The sequence below is a fragment of the Coturnix japonica genome, chromosome 3 (genome assembly GCF_001577835.2).
Source record: "Coturnix japonica isolate 7356 chromosome 3, Coturnix japonica 2.1, whole genome shotgun sequence".
NCBI classification, from domain to species: domain Eukaryota; kingdom Metazoa; phylum Chordata; class Aves; order Galliformes; family Phasianidae; genus Coturnix; species Coturnix japonica.
Window position 1 is genome coordinate 39,983,747 of NC_029518.1, and position 16,007 is coordinate 39,999,753.

A 16,007-nucleotide genomic window follows, 5' to 3' on the forward strand; every position below is an offset into this window, starting at 1 on the left:
TATGGCTTTCATCCAGCCACTCAGTAATGACCCTTCAGTATCTAAAGGGGAGCTATAGTAAACAGTGACAGACCATTTATCAGGGTCTGTGGTGATAGCACAAGTGAAAATCGTTTCAAGATCATTGGGGAGATTTAGGTTAGATATAAAAATAATAGATATAAAAATAATTAAAAAATATATAAAAATATAAAAAATCTTCGACAGTGAGGGTGGTGAGGCACCAGAACAAGTGTTGTGGTTGATGCCTTGTCCCTGCAGACTTTCATGGTAAGGCTGGATAAGGCCCCAGGCAACCTGACCTAGCTGTGGATGTCCTGGTTCGTTGCAGAGGAGCTGGACTAGATGGCTTTCAGAAGTCCTTTTCAACAATAAGGATTCTAGGATTCTATGATTAGTAGTTGGAGCCTAGAAAAAGTGGAGAAGTCTACTGCTGAATCACTCCACTCTGTCTTTGGAAGAAAAAATCCGACTCAGCTCCACTTGGTTCCTTAGCTATGTCTGGTCAGTATATCATGTAGACTGAGTGCCTGAATGACAGTCTAATTCTAAAACGTCCACAAAGGAACTTTTTTCTCAGCCAAACTTAGTAGTAACAGTAACTGAAAACCAGCACAAAGATAACAGAATTTCAAGTACTTATACAAAATCTATTGTTTAAACTAATTAACAAAGCTAATCTCAAATGCTAGAAGAGACTAAGAGAGCTAAACTGATCTCAAATGCCCTTGACGATTACTCCCTGAGAAATTCTTGTCCATTTTTTCTTTTTTTTTTTTTTATTACTTTTTAGCAATGTCTGAGATAAGGACTGCCTACAATTCTCTCAATATCTCTTTCTCCAAAAATATCATTGTGAGTTGCTGCCTTTTATAACATAAAAAGCCTCATTTTCAAAAAAAGTCAAGAGTTTCAAGGATCGTAAATCATATCCAGTATTTTGTATTGTTCTAATGGTGTCATTATATATTTCTATGTCTTTAATGACCTTGATGCTAGTTTCTAGCAGTACATTTAGTGTTTCAGTGAACAGAATACAAGCATGTAGCATTCTTTGCTTCACTTACACTACTCTGCAACTTAACTGTGGCAACCAAGATCAAAATTTGACTTTGCTTTTTTTTTCCTTCAACATAATTTGCCATTTTTTACTACTCGTAAGATTGACACAGTGTGATCAACCAGTGATATGCATATGCTGTACTTTAGTGAAAATTGCTTAAACTAGGGCTTCTAAACTGTTATATATTGCTGCATAGTGGTATCACAGATAGACCATGCCTAGTGAAAATAGATTTGATACGCACAGCTGTAATACTGCTTAGTAAATACATCTGCAGCGGTAGAGCATAACACTCTGAGAAAAGCACTTCAAACACATGTGAATAAATCTACACTTGTTGTTCTGTAGAGGTACAATTTGTTCTGCGCCATCAAGATATGTTCTTTCACTTTTCCTTAGATTTCTTTTTCTTTTTACGGTCCTTCCATGTATTTTTCAATATTGGTGTGATCTTCTCACATTCTTTGAGCCATGTTTCCATAACATATCAGGAGTCACCGTTCTAATTAAATTTTAAATTACATTATTGATAAAGAATATGTTGTCTTGTTTACATGAGCTACAATCTTAATTACTTTTGGTGGACTATCACCATTAGAGGTAGCAAACGCAATCCCAAACTACATCTTATCTGAAAACAAAAATTATTCTACCTTATCAATGTTAGTATTTTTGGTATGAACTTTTATCTACTGAGCTTTTGCAAATTTTCTAGTAGACAATTTTGTGTAAACTCAACTTCTTCCTATTCTTCATTTGGGAACAAAGAAACAGGAAGAATGAAAAGATCTTGGTCATCAAAGACATTCCTCTATTATTCCTCTAATATTTCTGACCTATGAAATGAATTTTAAAAATTGACAAGCTGCTGAAATGCTTTTATATGTCATCCTTATTTCAATAGTTATAAATCACATTTTAAATAGTGTACCTATTCTGATCTGCCAGCTCAAAAAAACAACCAATCAACCAACCAACCAACCATCCAAACAAAAAAGATATGGTTCATTTAAAAGAGTTTCAAAGAAGCACAATGACTGAACTTACAAGATGGCTTTTATACAAAAATAATGTCAGAAAAATCATTATTAAGCAGAAATAAAAGCAAATCATTGCTTCACAGAGAGAATGAATGGGGACTGATTTTTCATTGTTTCCCTCTCTAAGGGTACAGAGCATGAAAACAACCCGTTAAGTGAAAAGTCTGGAACAAAGAAAAGTGATTATGTATTCATGCAGCAACTCATGGATTTATGGAACTTTTTGCACAAATTCAGTGGTGTGACTTTTCAAAATGCTTTTCAAAATCTAATAGAAAAGCAATGGCTTTAACTTTCAGAAGAAGACTTTTACTGGCTTATGGGCAGCTGGTCAAAAATGGATTTCCTATGGGTTGGGTATTGATTATAAACTTAACTTATGTATAAAGAATTTGAATTATAGGACCAAATGCTCGCTTTTCAAGTTTGCAGATGACATCAAACTGGAAGAAGCACTGTACACCAGAAGAAATAATAATCACAAAGAGAGACACCTTCACTGACTTGGACTAAGAGCTGCAGAAATACGCCTTGCACATGAGACACATAATCCCAAACAGCAGAGCAAGCTGCCGGGGGTATAACACCAGTTAGGGTGCAGCTTCGCTGAGAAACACCTGGGAATTCATATGGACAGCACAAAACTTAGTTAGTTGAACTTCTAGAGCAATGAAGGCAAACTAAACTCTATACTGCATTGGTAGTGGTACCATTAGCAGGTCAAGGAGTTCCACTCCCCTTGAGAATTGCTTGCACAGTTAGAGTGCTGTCTCAAGTTTTGGTCCTCTCAGTACATGACAAAAATGAGTGTATCTTACAAATGACCATGAACACGATTAGAGGTCTAGAGGTTTTGACAGAAGGTTCAAGAAACTGAGTGTGTTCAGCCCAGCAAAGAGAAGGCTTAGGGTAGATTTAATCACAGCCTTTCAGTTCCTAAAAGGCAGTTAGTAAAATGGTGGTATTCTCTTGCGCAAGAAAAGACACAACAGGAGCAAGTTGCTTCAAAGGTAATTCTGAGAAAAAATCATTGGAATAGATTGCCCAGACGTGGTGGAATATCTCTGAAAATGTAAAGAATTAGCTTGGCAGGGAGGCTCAGCATTCATCAGAAGGCTGGACAAGATGCTTTTCAGAGGACCTTCCCAAATGTGGCTTCTACGCAATTTCATCTTCCAAGTAAAATATACAAAAATATATTGCATCTTTGCTTCTCATAATTAGTTTAATCTTCCATTACTGACTTAAAAAACAAAACAAAACAAACAAACAAACAAAAAACCAACAACATAACAAAACAAACAAAAAAACCCAAACATTCTGAAAGTACTCAGTTTATTGGAAAAAGCAGAAACAAATGCTACCTTCATCAATCCAATAAAAAATTTCATTGCAATGTAGTTAGAAAGACTAAGACTAGAGTTCCAGTTAATTAAAGGCTAATATTCATGATGGCAAATTATATGAAGCAATAAACAGCTGCTGAGGTTCATTAAATGCCAAAGAGAAATAAAACAATTTGATAATTGCAAAACTAATTTATTGTAGTGCTATTGAACTATACGACAAGATAAAAACTACAAGCCATTAAACAAAAAAGGAAAAATATAATATTTTTTTCATCGACTCATGGGCATTTTAAAAAATTTTATCAGGATGCATTCTCAGACATCAGTGATTACACACTAGGAAAATGCTAACAAAAATTAGTTGAAGTCAACTTTAAATAGTTAGATAATAACTACCTAAGATTCAAATTGCCTAAATTTCTAAGTGAGTATCAAATGATGTATGCTCAGGAGCCTAAATATGTACCTGCATAGGATGACTGGTGATTTCCTTGAAAAATTGTGCTGTAGTTTCATTGGCAGTAGATGCCAAACAAAATTGTCACTGAACTGGCATATCTTGCCCTGAATCAAACACTTCCTCGGATTCTACCAGAGGCTACTGCTTCCATTAAAAAACCCAAAATTTCACTTAGGTATTCAGAGGACCATATCAGAAACAAAGATGATTTTACTTTTGTTTGTTTGTTTGTTTTCTTCTATTAGGTTGATTTATTAAGTATTAGTGGTTTACCGGGAAGTTATGTGAAAAATTTGGATAGCACGAGGGAAGGAGCAGGATCAGGTATGACAGGAAGAACTGGGTGACTGCTTCTTCAAGAGAATGGTGCTGAATTTATATTGAGCACCAAAAGTCAATTGGACACAGTTTCCCATCTGCCTATGCAGACATAGGTTGTAGTACTCCAAGCAGTAGTTGATTAGTTGATAATTTTTCAAGAGCTGTGTGAATATTAAAAAGATGTACTTCCTTAAAGTAGAATACACTGAGATCTTGCTGATTTTATATAACCATTCATATATTTAAAAAAAAATATGACTGCTATCCTCATAATCAAATTTAATCATCTTCAATTAATTTAGATGACTATGGGAAGAATGAAAATAAATCCAGCTCTTAGTCAGTTGACTTCCTTATGGGAAGACTGGAATTGAAACTGATCTTCTTGTACTTTTTATTCCCACAAAATTAGTTTATAATACTTATTTTTGAAGCTACAGGGATCAGAATTCATACGATCACTCAACTTTCTTGACGAAAACATATTAGCAGTCTTTCCTGAAAACACAGTACTGCATTATCATCTGGTAAACTGATTGTTTTTAAAAATAAAATAGTACGAATTGTTTCTTTTTATCCAAACTGAAAAATGCATTTGTATTAAATTGTACTGTATGGAATGGAGTCTACTGCTACATGCTGATGCACTAGGGCAGAGATAAATGAAATTTCATTCACAAAATGTTTGTGTACCACTCACTGTCAGGGTCTTAGTGTATTCTTCTCTTGTACTGCTGTTAAACTAAAATCCTACTCAGCTAATACAGCATAGTCCCACGAGCAACTCACTCACTTACCCACAGGAAGTGTCACCATTCTTTTCTTTGTTTACTGGAACAAGAAGCTGCTGACAAATCACAGAATCACTGAAGTTGGAACGAACATCTGGAGATGTTCACAATTCCCCTACTAAAGCAGGTTCCCTAGCATAGAGAACAAAGGAAACAACCCAGGTGGGTTTAGAATATCTGTAGAGGTAACTCCATAGCCTCTCTGGGCAGCTTGTTCCAGGGCTCTGTAATCCTCAGAATACAGTTTTCCCTTATGTTCATACAGAATTTCCAGTGCTTCAGCTTGTGCCCATTGTCCTTCTGTCACTGGACAATGCTGAAAATAACCTTGTCCCATCCACTCGTATGCCAGCCATTAGATATTTCTAAGCATCAATAAGATCCCTTCCTAGACTTCTCCAGGCTAAACAGTCCCATGTCTCTCAGCCTTTTGTTATAAGGGAGATGCTCCAGGTCCCCAAACATCTTTGCAGTCCTCCGCTGGACTTTCTTGAACTGTAAAGCTCATAACTGGACACAGTACTCCAGACATGGCCTCACCAGGGCAGAGCAGAGGGAGAGGATGACTTCACTCAACTTGCTGCCCACGCTCTTAAATGCACCCCAGGATACCATCAGCCATCTTGTCCAGAAGAACATACTGCTGGCTCACAGTCAACCTGTTGCACCCTTCATGCTTAAGTCCTTCTCTGCAGAGTGCCTCTCCAGCAGATCATCCCCAAATCTGTACTGATGAAGGCAGTTATTCCACCCTAAGTACAGGACTCTACACTTGTCTTTACTGAACCTCATAAAGTCCTTCTCTGCTCAGCCCTCCAGCCAGTCTAGGTCTTGTTGAATAGCAGCACAGCCTTCTGGTATGTCAGTCCCTCTTCTCAGCTTTGTATCATTAGAAGACTGCCTGAGGATGCATTCTACCCTTTAATCCAGCCCACAGAAGATGTTGAAAAAGATAACACCCAGCAGCAAATCCTGGGGAACACTGCTAGACACAGGTGTTCAACTAGACTGTGCCACTGACCACAGCCCTCTGAGCTCTGCCAGTCAGTGAGTTTTCATTCCACTTCACTGTCCAGTCATCTGTCCCATACTTCCTACAAAGACTCCATTGAAGACAGAGTCAAATCTTAAGATAAACTTCAAATGCAATGCACGACACATTAAGCCAAATAAATTGCCCCATGTAATGAAAAAATCCTCAAGACAGGAAGAATAAAGATCAAATAATATACCTAGCACAAAACAGTGCTTTGTTGACATGCAAAGCATTACTACAATCCCCAGTGGGAAATTTCCTCATCCATGTAGTGTGATAAAGCTTTTAACTTGCCCGACAAGGCAGCTGCACAACACTGCTTAATAACAACTTGCATTCAGAGACAAAAACTAGCTACAAAAGTCAGGACATGCAGAGTTTCCTTTTCTAGGAGTTAAAAAGTCCATATGTACCTAAAGTGGTACCACAAAGAAACCCATCATATTAACCAGCACACAGTTACCTACCAACACAGAAGAAAAACTGTGCTATTGTAGTTGCCTCTGCATGTGTGTGACATATCCAGATCTCTCTCTAATAAATATAATGCTAGTTATTATTACTAGCATTAGTAATTTTGAAGACTTGGAAACAAATTTTTGGTCAAAGTTAACAACTAAAATCTGTGCTGGGCATCCCCAAGAAAGCCTACTCTGGCTGACAATAAGCAGCAAAGCCTGTTCAGCTATGTCCTCATTTATTGATCTCCATTTGATTAGATACCATAGGTGGATAATACATGCTACAATCCTGTTTCGATTTTACTATGCAGACAAATCCAAAATTGGATAAGAAACTTCAAATGATAGTAGTGGCATAGAAAGACATCCCAATAGATCCTCTGAGTTCCATATAAATTCCTTTTATTTACTATCAATATCAAAAGCACTCAATATCAAAAGAGAACAGTCTATCAATGTGTAGCAGACAAAAGCTTTATGTACACAAAAAGAAACTTGGGAGAGATTTCTTTACATGTGCCACTCTTGATGTGCTTTAAATGGTGCCACATCTAATGGTTGAAATCTTGCTTCTGGGGCTACTGCACAAATCTGGACAACAGATCAAAGCACATCTCATAGCTTCAAAAGTCAAAATGAGAGAAATCAATCTTAAGACCCCCAAATGAAACTTTTGATAGAGGTCAGCAAACATTACAAACACTTCTAAAGCACCAGAACTTGAAAGAAAAATCAGATGTGATTTTGTACAAAGATATTGTATCTCATTATTGCCTTGAGACACTACTGAAAGGAAGTCAAAAGCTGCATACAGAATTACTCTATTTCATCACCTCAGAAATGTTATTTTTGATTGGGAAAAAGATAAGCTGTTTAGATAAACCAAAACTGCTCTACTTTACAAATATCTGTACATCACTCTGTCCTCAGAAGGTCCTCCACCTCTTCTCCACCTCCATTCTGTGGTGAGTAGAGTATTTTATGTCATTTCAATTTCTCTCCTTATGTTTGCCAAGCAATCTCCCTTAATATAAAGGAAGAAGACAGACAAGTGATGATTACTAATGTATTTTTTCTCTCCTGTCAGTCTGCAGATGGATACAGTTTTTGTTGTTGCTGTTGTTTTGTTTTCTGTGTCTGACAAAGCATTCCACTTAACCTGGGAATCATACATTTTTCTTGATTTTATTTATTTATTTATTTATCTATTCTTTATTATTATTTAATTTTTTTTTTAATTTTTTTATTTTTAAAAAGTTCTAGGTGCCCTTTCTCTGGAGGTTGGAGCCAGGTTGGATGGAGCCCTGGGCAGCCTAATCTGGCAGGTGGCAACCCCACCCACAGCAGGGGCTTGGAACTAAATGATCTTTAATATCCCTTCTAACTCAAGCCATTCAAAGATTCTATGGTCTTTGACAACTAAATGCTCTGTACTAGTTGTTACATCCCAGTGCCTGGAATGGTAAAAATTTCAAAAATTAAACTATTTTGCTAGCTCTTTTCGTCTACAGAAGAGTCAATCAGTATAGTCAGCTGCTTAATGTGAACATCATGATGTAATCATTTTGTAAGGACCACAGGCCCAGATCCAAAAAAGTATGGAAGGGAAAATGATGAATTCTATTTTAAATACAAATCATTTTAATACTACAATTTCACCTCTGTAACCTCTAAATTCCACATGAATATAACTTTTGGTTAATAACTTTCAGCCATTTCTTTCAGCAGCAGCATCAAATTCAAAGCAGCTTATACTTAAACTTTTATAAACAATTCTCTGCATCATATTTATATCTCCATATTAGGTCAGTCTTTTCTATGCAATTTTGTGTAGGGTTTTTCAAAGAAGCAAGAAACGATTCTACCTTGGAGGCGCTTAGATGAGGACATTTTGTAGCAAACCCAAAGTTATTCAAGAGCTGAGGCATGGCAGAAACGAATGTTAGGACATATATTTAGACTCACTTCATTGCTAATGAAGTGTTTATGAATCTTTCCAACAAGTCTCTGACACCAAACTATCTATACAGAAGCAGATCTGTGAAATGAGTAATAGACAAATGTCCACACTGCAGGTATTTAACTGATCAGCAGTAGCCTTTCCCAGTGAACTGGTTATCTACTAGAAGAAAATGCAGTAGAACCACGAGTTCTACTTCTCATCTTTTAGAAAACAATTCAGGTAGGAGTTGACAACAGCTCTTTGACATCATGATGCCATAGGCATGTAATGAAGAGATAGATCAACTTTTCTTAATATCAAAGGCCTTTCTCTTTTTCTAAAAGTCTTGATACTGTTTTTGATCCAATGCTTCTGTGATATTGCAAAACAAAAAATCCTCAAATATTATAACTCTCTATTCTCACTTCCTAGATTAGTTTTAGACTTGTGAGTACTGACTTCAAGCATTGTTTGTTTCAGTTTTGTTTTTTTTTTTTTCCAATTTTGAAAAGAGGACTGAGAGGCAGATCCTCTTTAATGTAGTCATCATTCACTTAGATATGCTGTCCAACTGCTTCAGTTGCAATTTCCTTAGTTTCTTTCTGTGTAAGATAACAGGGACTTAAAGTGCCACTTCATCAGTTTGCTCACCTTACTGCCCTACATACTTATGTGATTATAGATTCAGACCTTTTTTTTTTTTTTTTTTTTTTAATATTGCTGCATATATCTTTGACTCCAATCAATCAGACCAGAAATAACATTTAAGACTGACATATTTTTTTCCCTCCCCACAGAAATATTGGATGTTCCCCTTATCCCCCCCACTCCATACAAGAATACATCTCTGTGACTAATCAAAACACAAGTACTTCTGCATAGTTTTGGAACTCAGTTACTTCCTTTCACTGCAACAATCCCCACAACAGAACCAGAGGCTTTTCCTTTTTCTTCTAGAACATGTGACCTACTTTCTATTTCCTTTTCTTGAGTGTTTCTCCTTCTTCCATTCCTTATCTCAGGAACTAACCTGCTATGAGAACAGAATTTCAGCCTCCCTCAATTTTGAGCTTAGTAGGAAACATTTAGTGTAAAAAGTGAGAACTAAAGGAAAGCAAAAAGTATCTTCAATAACATGAAAAATAGCTCATACAAATATCAATATTTTCAATATTCGTTACAATACACTGTTTCTAAAAAAAGCTGTTCGAATTAATTAAATAAAGATTAAGTTATACCCCAAAGACATCTGTTCCAATACTATAAATCTGTGGAATTCTTAGCTTTCAAATCACATATCACCATCTTGAATGCCAGGATACATCCATAAAATTATATTTCTTGAAGAATGTAAATCTGAATTTATGAATGAACTAAAAAAAAACAAACATAAACAAACGTAAGCCAGACCTAGGAAGACAATGTTCTATACTGTATACACGGAAAAAGTATAAAAAATAAAGCATTAAAAATAAAGGATAATTAGCTCAAAATTGTATAGGAAAATCAAAATGAAAGGTTACTTGTGCTTTATGTTGGCGAAAATTAATTGATTCTAAACAAAACAAACTATCCACACATACGAAACAAGGTCCCAGTTAATGGTATTTCTAAGATTAAAAGACATGTACCATCCAAAGCAAATAAATAAATAATAATAAAAAATGATAAAATAATGACTTATTACAGAAAAATGAGATTTCATACTTAAGATTGCAGTCAGGAAAAGAAACTGAAAAGATGATACTCTGTACCTTGAAAAGGAATGGGATCAACTGGAAAGATTCCATTTTGTTGCCTGCTTACATTGTAAAGAAAACAGGAGTACTCTAAAGCGCATGCACTAAATGAAAAACAACACTGCTACAACATTTAACATAGAATCATAGAATTACTCAGCTTGGAAAAGAGCTCAAAGATCAAGTCCAACCACAGCCTAACCACAGTACCTTAACTCTAACAACCCTCTGCTAAATCATATCTCTGAGCACCACATCCAAATGCCTCTTAACATTGAGGGAAAAATGTAGCTACTGATCTTTCTGTTATTCAGGTAGAGTTCCTTTCCATTTCCACATTCAGAACGCCTACGATTCTTAACAAAAGTCAAAACATGCCTTCCTATAAATAGTGAAAATTTACCACTTTCCAAAAGAAATCTACTGACTCAAGATTATGCATAAAATAACAGTTGTAAAGTTACCTAGATTGGTAGTAAATTCCTTTTTATCCCTAAACATAATAGTTAAGCACAAACTGAGAACAACTACTCTCAAATGAATTTGATAGACATCAATTGCAACACCCTGGAAACAAAAGACAGTTGGGTAACTGAAAAGTAAAGAAGGCACGAATGAAAGGTGATCGGTAGCTATTATTTAGGTATCGGACCTACTAATATAAAAAGGAATTCATTTGCAGTAATACAGTACTTGACACTTTAACTGTCAACTGACATCAAGGAATAACACTGATGAAAGACAGAATAAAATAAGCGCTGCAGCTTATCACAACCCAGAAGGAAGAAATATGACTAAACTAAATATATTAAATAATGCATTTTCTAGTTTACTTAAAGTTCTTGTAAAAATTAACACCTTAGAGCCACATAAACAGCTCAGTAGGACTGAAGCAAGCAAACAGAAAGTATCAGGTTAGGAAATTTGCTGACACAAGGAAATACAAAGCATTTTGTTATTAAAGAGCAGCTTTTCAGACAGGTTGTAAGTGCATCACTGGTCTCCATAAAATCCATAGCTCTTTTAAGACTGACAGGATCAGAAGTAAAACCCAGATGAGCCATATGTAAATGACTAATTCATCATCAGTCATTCCTTCTGTTCTCAGGCAAAAGCTAACACAAGATCACATATTTTTCCTCAGAATATACAGCATTTTTACAGTAACTATGTGTCTGAATTGAAATTTTGAATATAGCTGAAACAATTCAAAAAGAGTAACTTGCTTTTTAAAAGGTTACATTACCTCGGGACCATCTAACATGACTGCTGTTAAATGATACCTTCTATCTCAGCTGAGGTATTATTTCTTCAAAAGGAAAAAAGCAAAACACTTCATAACTGTCTTATTTTGCCAAACAGATTTCCTAAGATGTAGACTGACAGAAAGAATGAAAACTTTGATTGAAGTTTTATGGCATAATATTTTCAATAAAGTATATTAACAATAAATGATGACTATTTACCTACTGCTACTGTTTTGATTTTTTTTTAATTGTACTGATTAAAATGTTTACAGAATAGAATCATAGAATTGCTCATGTTGGAAAAGACCTTAAAGATCAAGTCCAAACAAAACCTAACTATACTACCGTAACTAACAACCCACTGCTCAATCATGTCCCTGAGCACAAAATGCAAACGGTTTTTAAACACATCCAGGAATGGTGACTCAACCTCCTCCCTGGGGAGCCTATTCTAGGGCTTAACAACCCTTTCTGTAAAAAAGTTTTATTCTGATATCCAGACTAAACTTACTCTGGTGCAATTTGAGGCCATTTCCCAAGTCTTAATACTGTTCTATCTCAAATCTTCAACCCTCATTTTCAGATTGAGTTCTCTAGAAATTTAAATGGAAATGTATTTTTGTATTTATCAATCAACAATACCTCTAGCTAATAATAACGCAAGGCAGAGAGTCATTGTGATGACAGGTAAGAGCATATCTCTTAAAAACCTCAGCAAACGATACTTCAGAAGATTCAGTGTTGCCCCACGTAGAAAACTTAAAGACACACAGGAACAAATACAATCAGTTAGAAAAACTAATTTCCCAAATGAGTTCAGATTGTAATACGCATAATAATAACACTAGTGTCAGAAACTAGATTCTGCAATAATAAAAAGACATAAAGAGGATTAAAAAATATTTAAGATATGATTAGCTTCATCAAAATTGATATTTGCAAAAATCAAAGACCATATTGTATAACATTTTGATGCATCTTCTTCGGAAATATCAAGTCCTAATCTGCCTCTATTAAATATAACAACAACAAAAACACAACAAAAAATCATATTCATAATAATGAACAGTATTTCAATAGTTGCTTGAGCAGTATGTGAATCTGTGACAATCTTCAAATATTTATGGCCACCTTTCACATACAGAAATGGATTTTATATACTGCTACACTAACAAGAATATCACTCAAATAGGAAACATTTCCTGGAAGGAACAAACCTACAAGCCTATATGGCAGCTGCTTCAATCCCCATACAAAGATTAATGAACTTCTATGTATATATTATAAATTGAAGAATAATCCCGTGTATGGACTGGATGGACTACATACCTTGGTGTTTTTCTTTCTGTACTTCAATTATTTATGTTCTACCTTTTTTGTTGACATAAAATATAACCTAAATTGTAGAGTTTTTAACTGTCTTCAAGAAACAAGGAAACGCTAAGTGTTTTACAAAAATTTTGTGCCCTTATAAATTGCTCCATATGAGGATGTCCTACACTTTAGAAATTAAATTAATTAAATGTATTTCAACATTGAAAACTTGATTACTGCCACTAATACCTCAAGTCTCAAGACAAAAGCAACACAATACACTGAGAAAAACGACACACTGAATAGTGCAGAGATTAACTTTAAAATGTTTACTAGTAAAAATGAAAGTGAAACAAAATGCAGAGAAGACTTAAAACCCTTCTGGAATTCACATGCCTACCAGTTTAAATAAGTGCATATTTTTACATGCAGTCAGGACAAACGCATCAAAAACTTGAAACCAGTAAGGTACTTTTCCTGAGAACCTCTCAAAGTTAAAAAATGTACCTTACTTCATTAATGTTATACACAGTTCTGCAGAATTAAACACCTAGTGAGCCTCTAACTCTTCGGTATGAATCGATGAAAAAGAAACAAGCAAACAAATAAAGTCCTACAAGACAGGAAAAGAGTCATAATCAAGTCCAGGCACAAACTCAAACAGTCATTTTAAAAAGACCCCAGTAAGATGACACTGGAATCTACTTCAAACAGTGAAAGCCGCTTTGATATTAGAAATCCATAATCTAATTTCTCCATCAGCCTTGCTGGACATTTCAGTAATATAATCAGTGCTTTACTTCTACTATTTTAGCATATCCATTTAAATCCATTAAAGTCATCAAGTAAAAAGTTTTAATATCCTTTTCCTTTTTGCTGCCAGATCAGTAATGCCTTGAATTTTCTATTTCCAAGGACTGAAAACATATTAACAGTCTACAGCTCCTCTTTACACAGGAATTAAATTTACTATATTTCAAATTACAAATGGAAATGAAATTTAAAAATGATGATAGGAAAAATAAGTCTTGTTGATGGATTTGGTTTTTCTTTTGAAAAAGACAGATTTTTTTTTCTTTTTTTTTTTTTCCTCCAACGTGATATATCAGTTTGCCCCCAGATACCCACACTTCCAAGACATCCTTCAACCCCCATAAGGAGTGATATTGGATAATGTATGGTTAACCCAAATGAAAAATTAATACATGCAGAAGTTCAACTGATGCAAACTCAACTTTCTGGAAGAAAAAAAAGACACAGATGAGTATTAACAGTCACTGTAATTTTAATCAGTAATATGCAAAAAAGGTTGTGACTCTCTGATATGAAATAGTCCTTGACTTTCATAATTCTTAAGTACTTTCTTCTATCATTTTGCTGATGTATGTTCTATTTTAAAATCAGAAGGATAATGGATGTGCTTCTTAAACATTAAATTGGGTTTTATATCAGAGACCTGTCAGCGTGGTGACAGGTTGACCTGACAGTGGTCTTTCATTTGCAGCTGTCCTTCATGACTGCTTTTCAAGGTGATAGGTCAGTCTTAAGGAAAGTGTGGAAGATTGCTTGATCCCTTAGGAAACATCTTACAGTCGTAACATTCGCTGCTTTCATGTTCTTCATAACAGATTAACAGCACATCTACCTCTGCTGTCATGTGCATTATTATTAATTGAGGGCTGTTAGGATTTGGGCAGATCATGTAAATTAAATTAAATTAGATTTTTCTACTGTTTATAGGATAAACTTTAAAATTCAGGATAAATGGGTTGTCACTATGTTATTTTCAAACAATATAAAAAATGAAACCACATTTATTTTTAATGAGTGATTTCATTGTTTTCACCCATTTTTCAATGAGGACTGTGAGAAGACAGCATTTTAACATAAACTTTACAACTTTCCTTTCATATTGGACATGAAGTTTCAATCATATAATTAAAATCAGGGCTCACAGAATAAACAGCAAATGGCAATATCAATTCCTACAAAGTACTGAACCACACGGAACTTCCATCTTTGTTCAAAACTGCTGACATACCACAATATTTCATAGTACATGCTCAGATTTCTATCATTAATTTCTTTGCTAAGCTGATTTCTCCAAGCCTAACGATACTATTTTTAAACAAAATTCGAATGGCTTTGAAATCAACTCAAATTATAGAAAGACTATTTTGTAGGTATTATTAAATGTTATATGATTGATCACATCCTTGAAGACTAGTGGCATCAACTCTGTAATACAACATGGATAAGAGAAAATTCATCATTAAAACAAAGAGCCACTAAAATAGGTGCTACGTTTTGGTGTACTTTTCAGACTTCCTTTTTCTTTAAGTTTTAGTAATATTTTAAATCTGTCCTATATTGAGTATATTATTTTGTGTTCTCACAGAAATTTTCCAGAAAAAACTTTGCAAGTTTCTGAAAATAAAATGCAACCCAGATGAAAGCACCTAAAATGAACTTTTGAGCCATTACTGTATTTATTCACTAATTCTCATGTGTACGCTGGAAGCAAGCTCTTGTGACTATCTGTAGTAGTGCTACATTTACCAAGTTTGTACTTAAATCAGTGAAACCTAAATTCAGCCTGTAAATATTTTTCATAATTGTATGAGCAAGTTGAACTCACTTTATGTTCCTTTTATTCCTCTAAAGCAGTTTCTAGTATTGGTTTATGAATAAGATAAAATGTTTTCATATCTGTGAAATGGACCTGAAATTCTTTATTTTCAAATGAATTTTTTCCTATATCTTCTCATCAGTATAGGCAGCATATCATGCCTTCAAAAGAAATAGGATGAATAAAATCTGAGGCTCTATAATACTTGAGACTGACAGATCATTTTACAAAGTTTCATTTCCACGCTTGTTATGCTATTAGATTTCATAAATCTGAAATTTAAGTCATGATGAATGGCTCCTGTTGACTTTTTAATAAAAGCACATTTTGACCATTTATTTCCTATATGCATAGTAAATTCCAATTTTTAAACTACCTACTTTATGATCCTCTAGACGTGATTGGCTGAATTAAGCCGTCCAAAGAGTGCCCCAAATAGTCTAGTACTACAAAATGATTATTCTGGTCCTAACTCACTCAGGTAGTCTGAGTTACTACCTTAATGAACTACTCAGATAAGAAGTGGAAAGACTTATGCTTAAGATGAAGTACCATTATGTATACTACAACATGTAGAGGAGAACTGTAAGTAAAACACGTTCCGATTTTAAAGGC

At 34.7% G+C, this 16,007-nt stretch overlaps 1 protein-coding gene across 1 annotated transcript in view; it reads right to left on the minus strand.

Annotated features, from left to right (window-relative positions):
• The window catches only part of PACRG (parkin coregulated), a 168,798-nt gene that overhangs the window by 136,730 nt on the left and 16,061 nt on the right, over positions 1 to 16,007 (minus strand).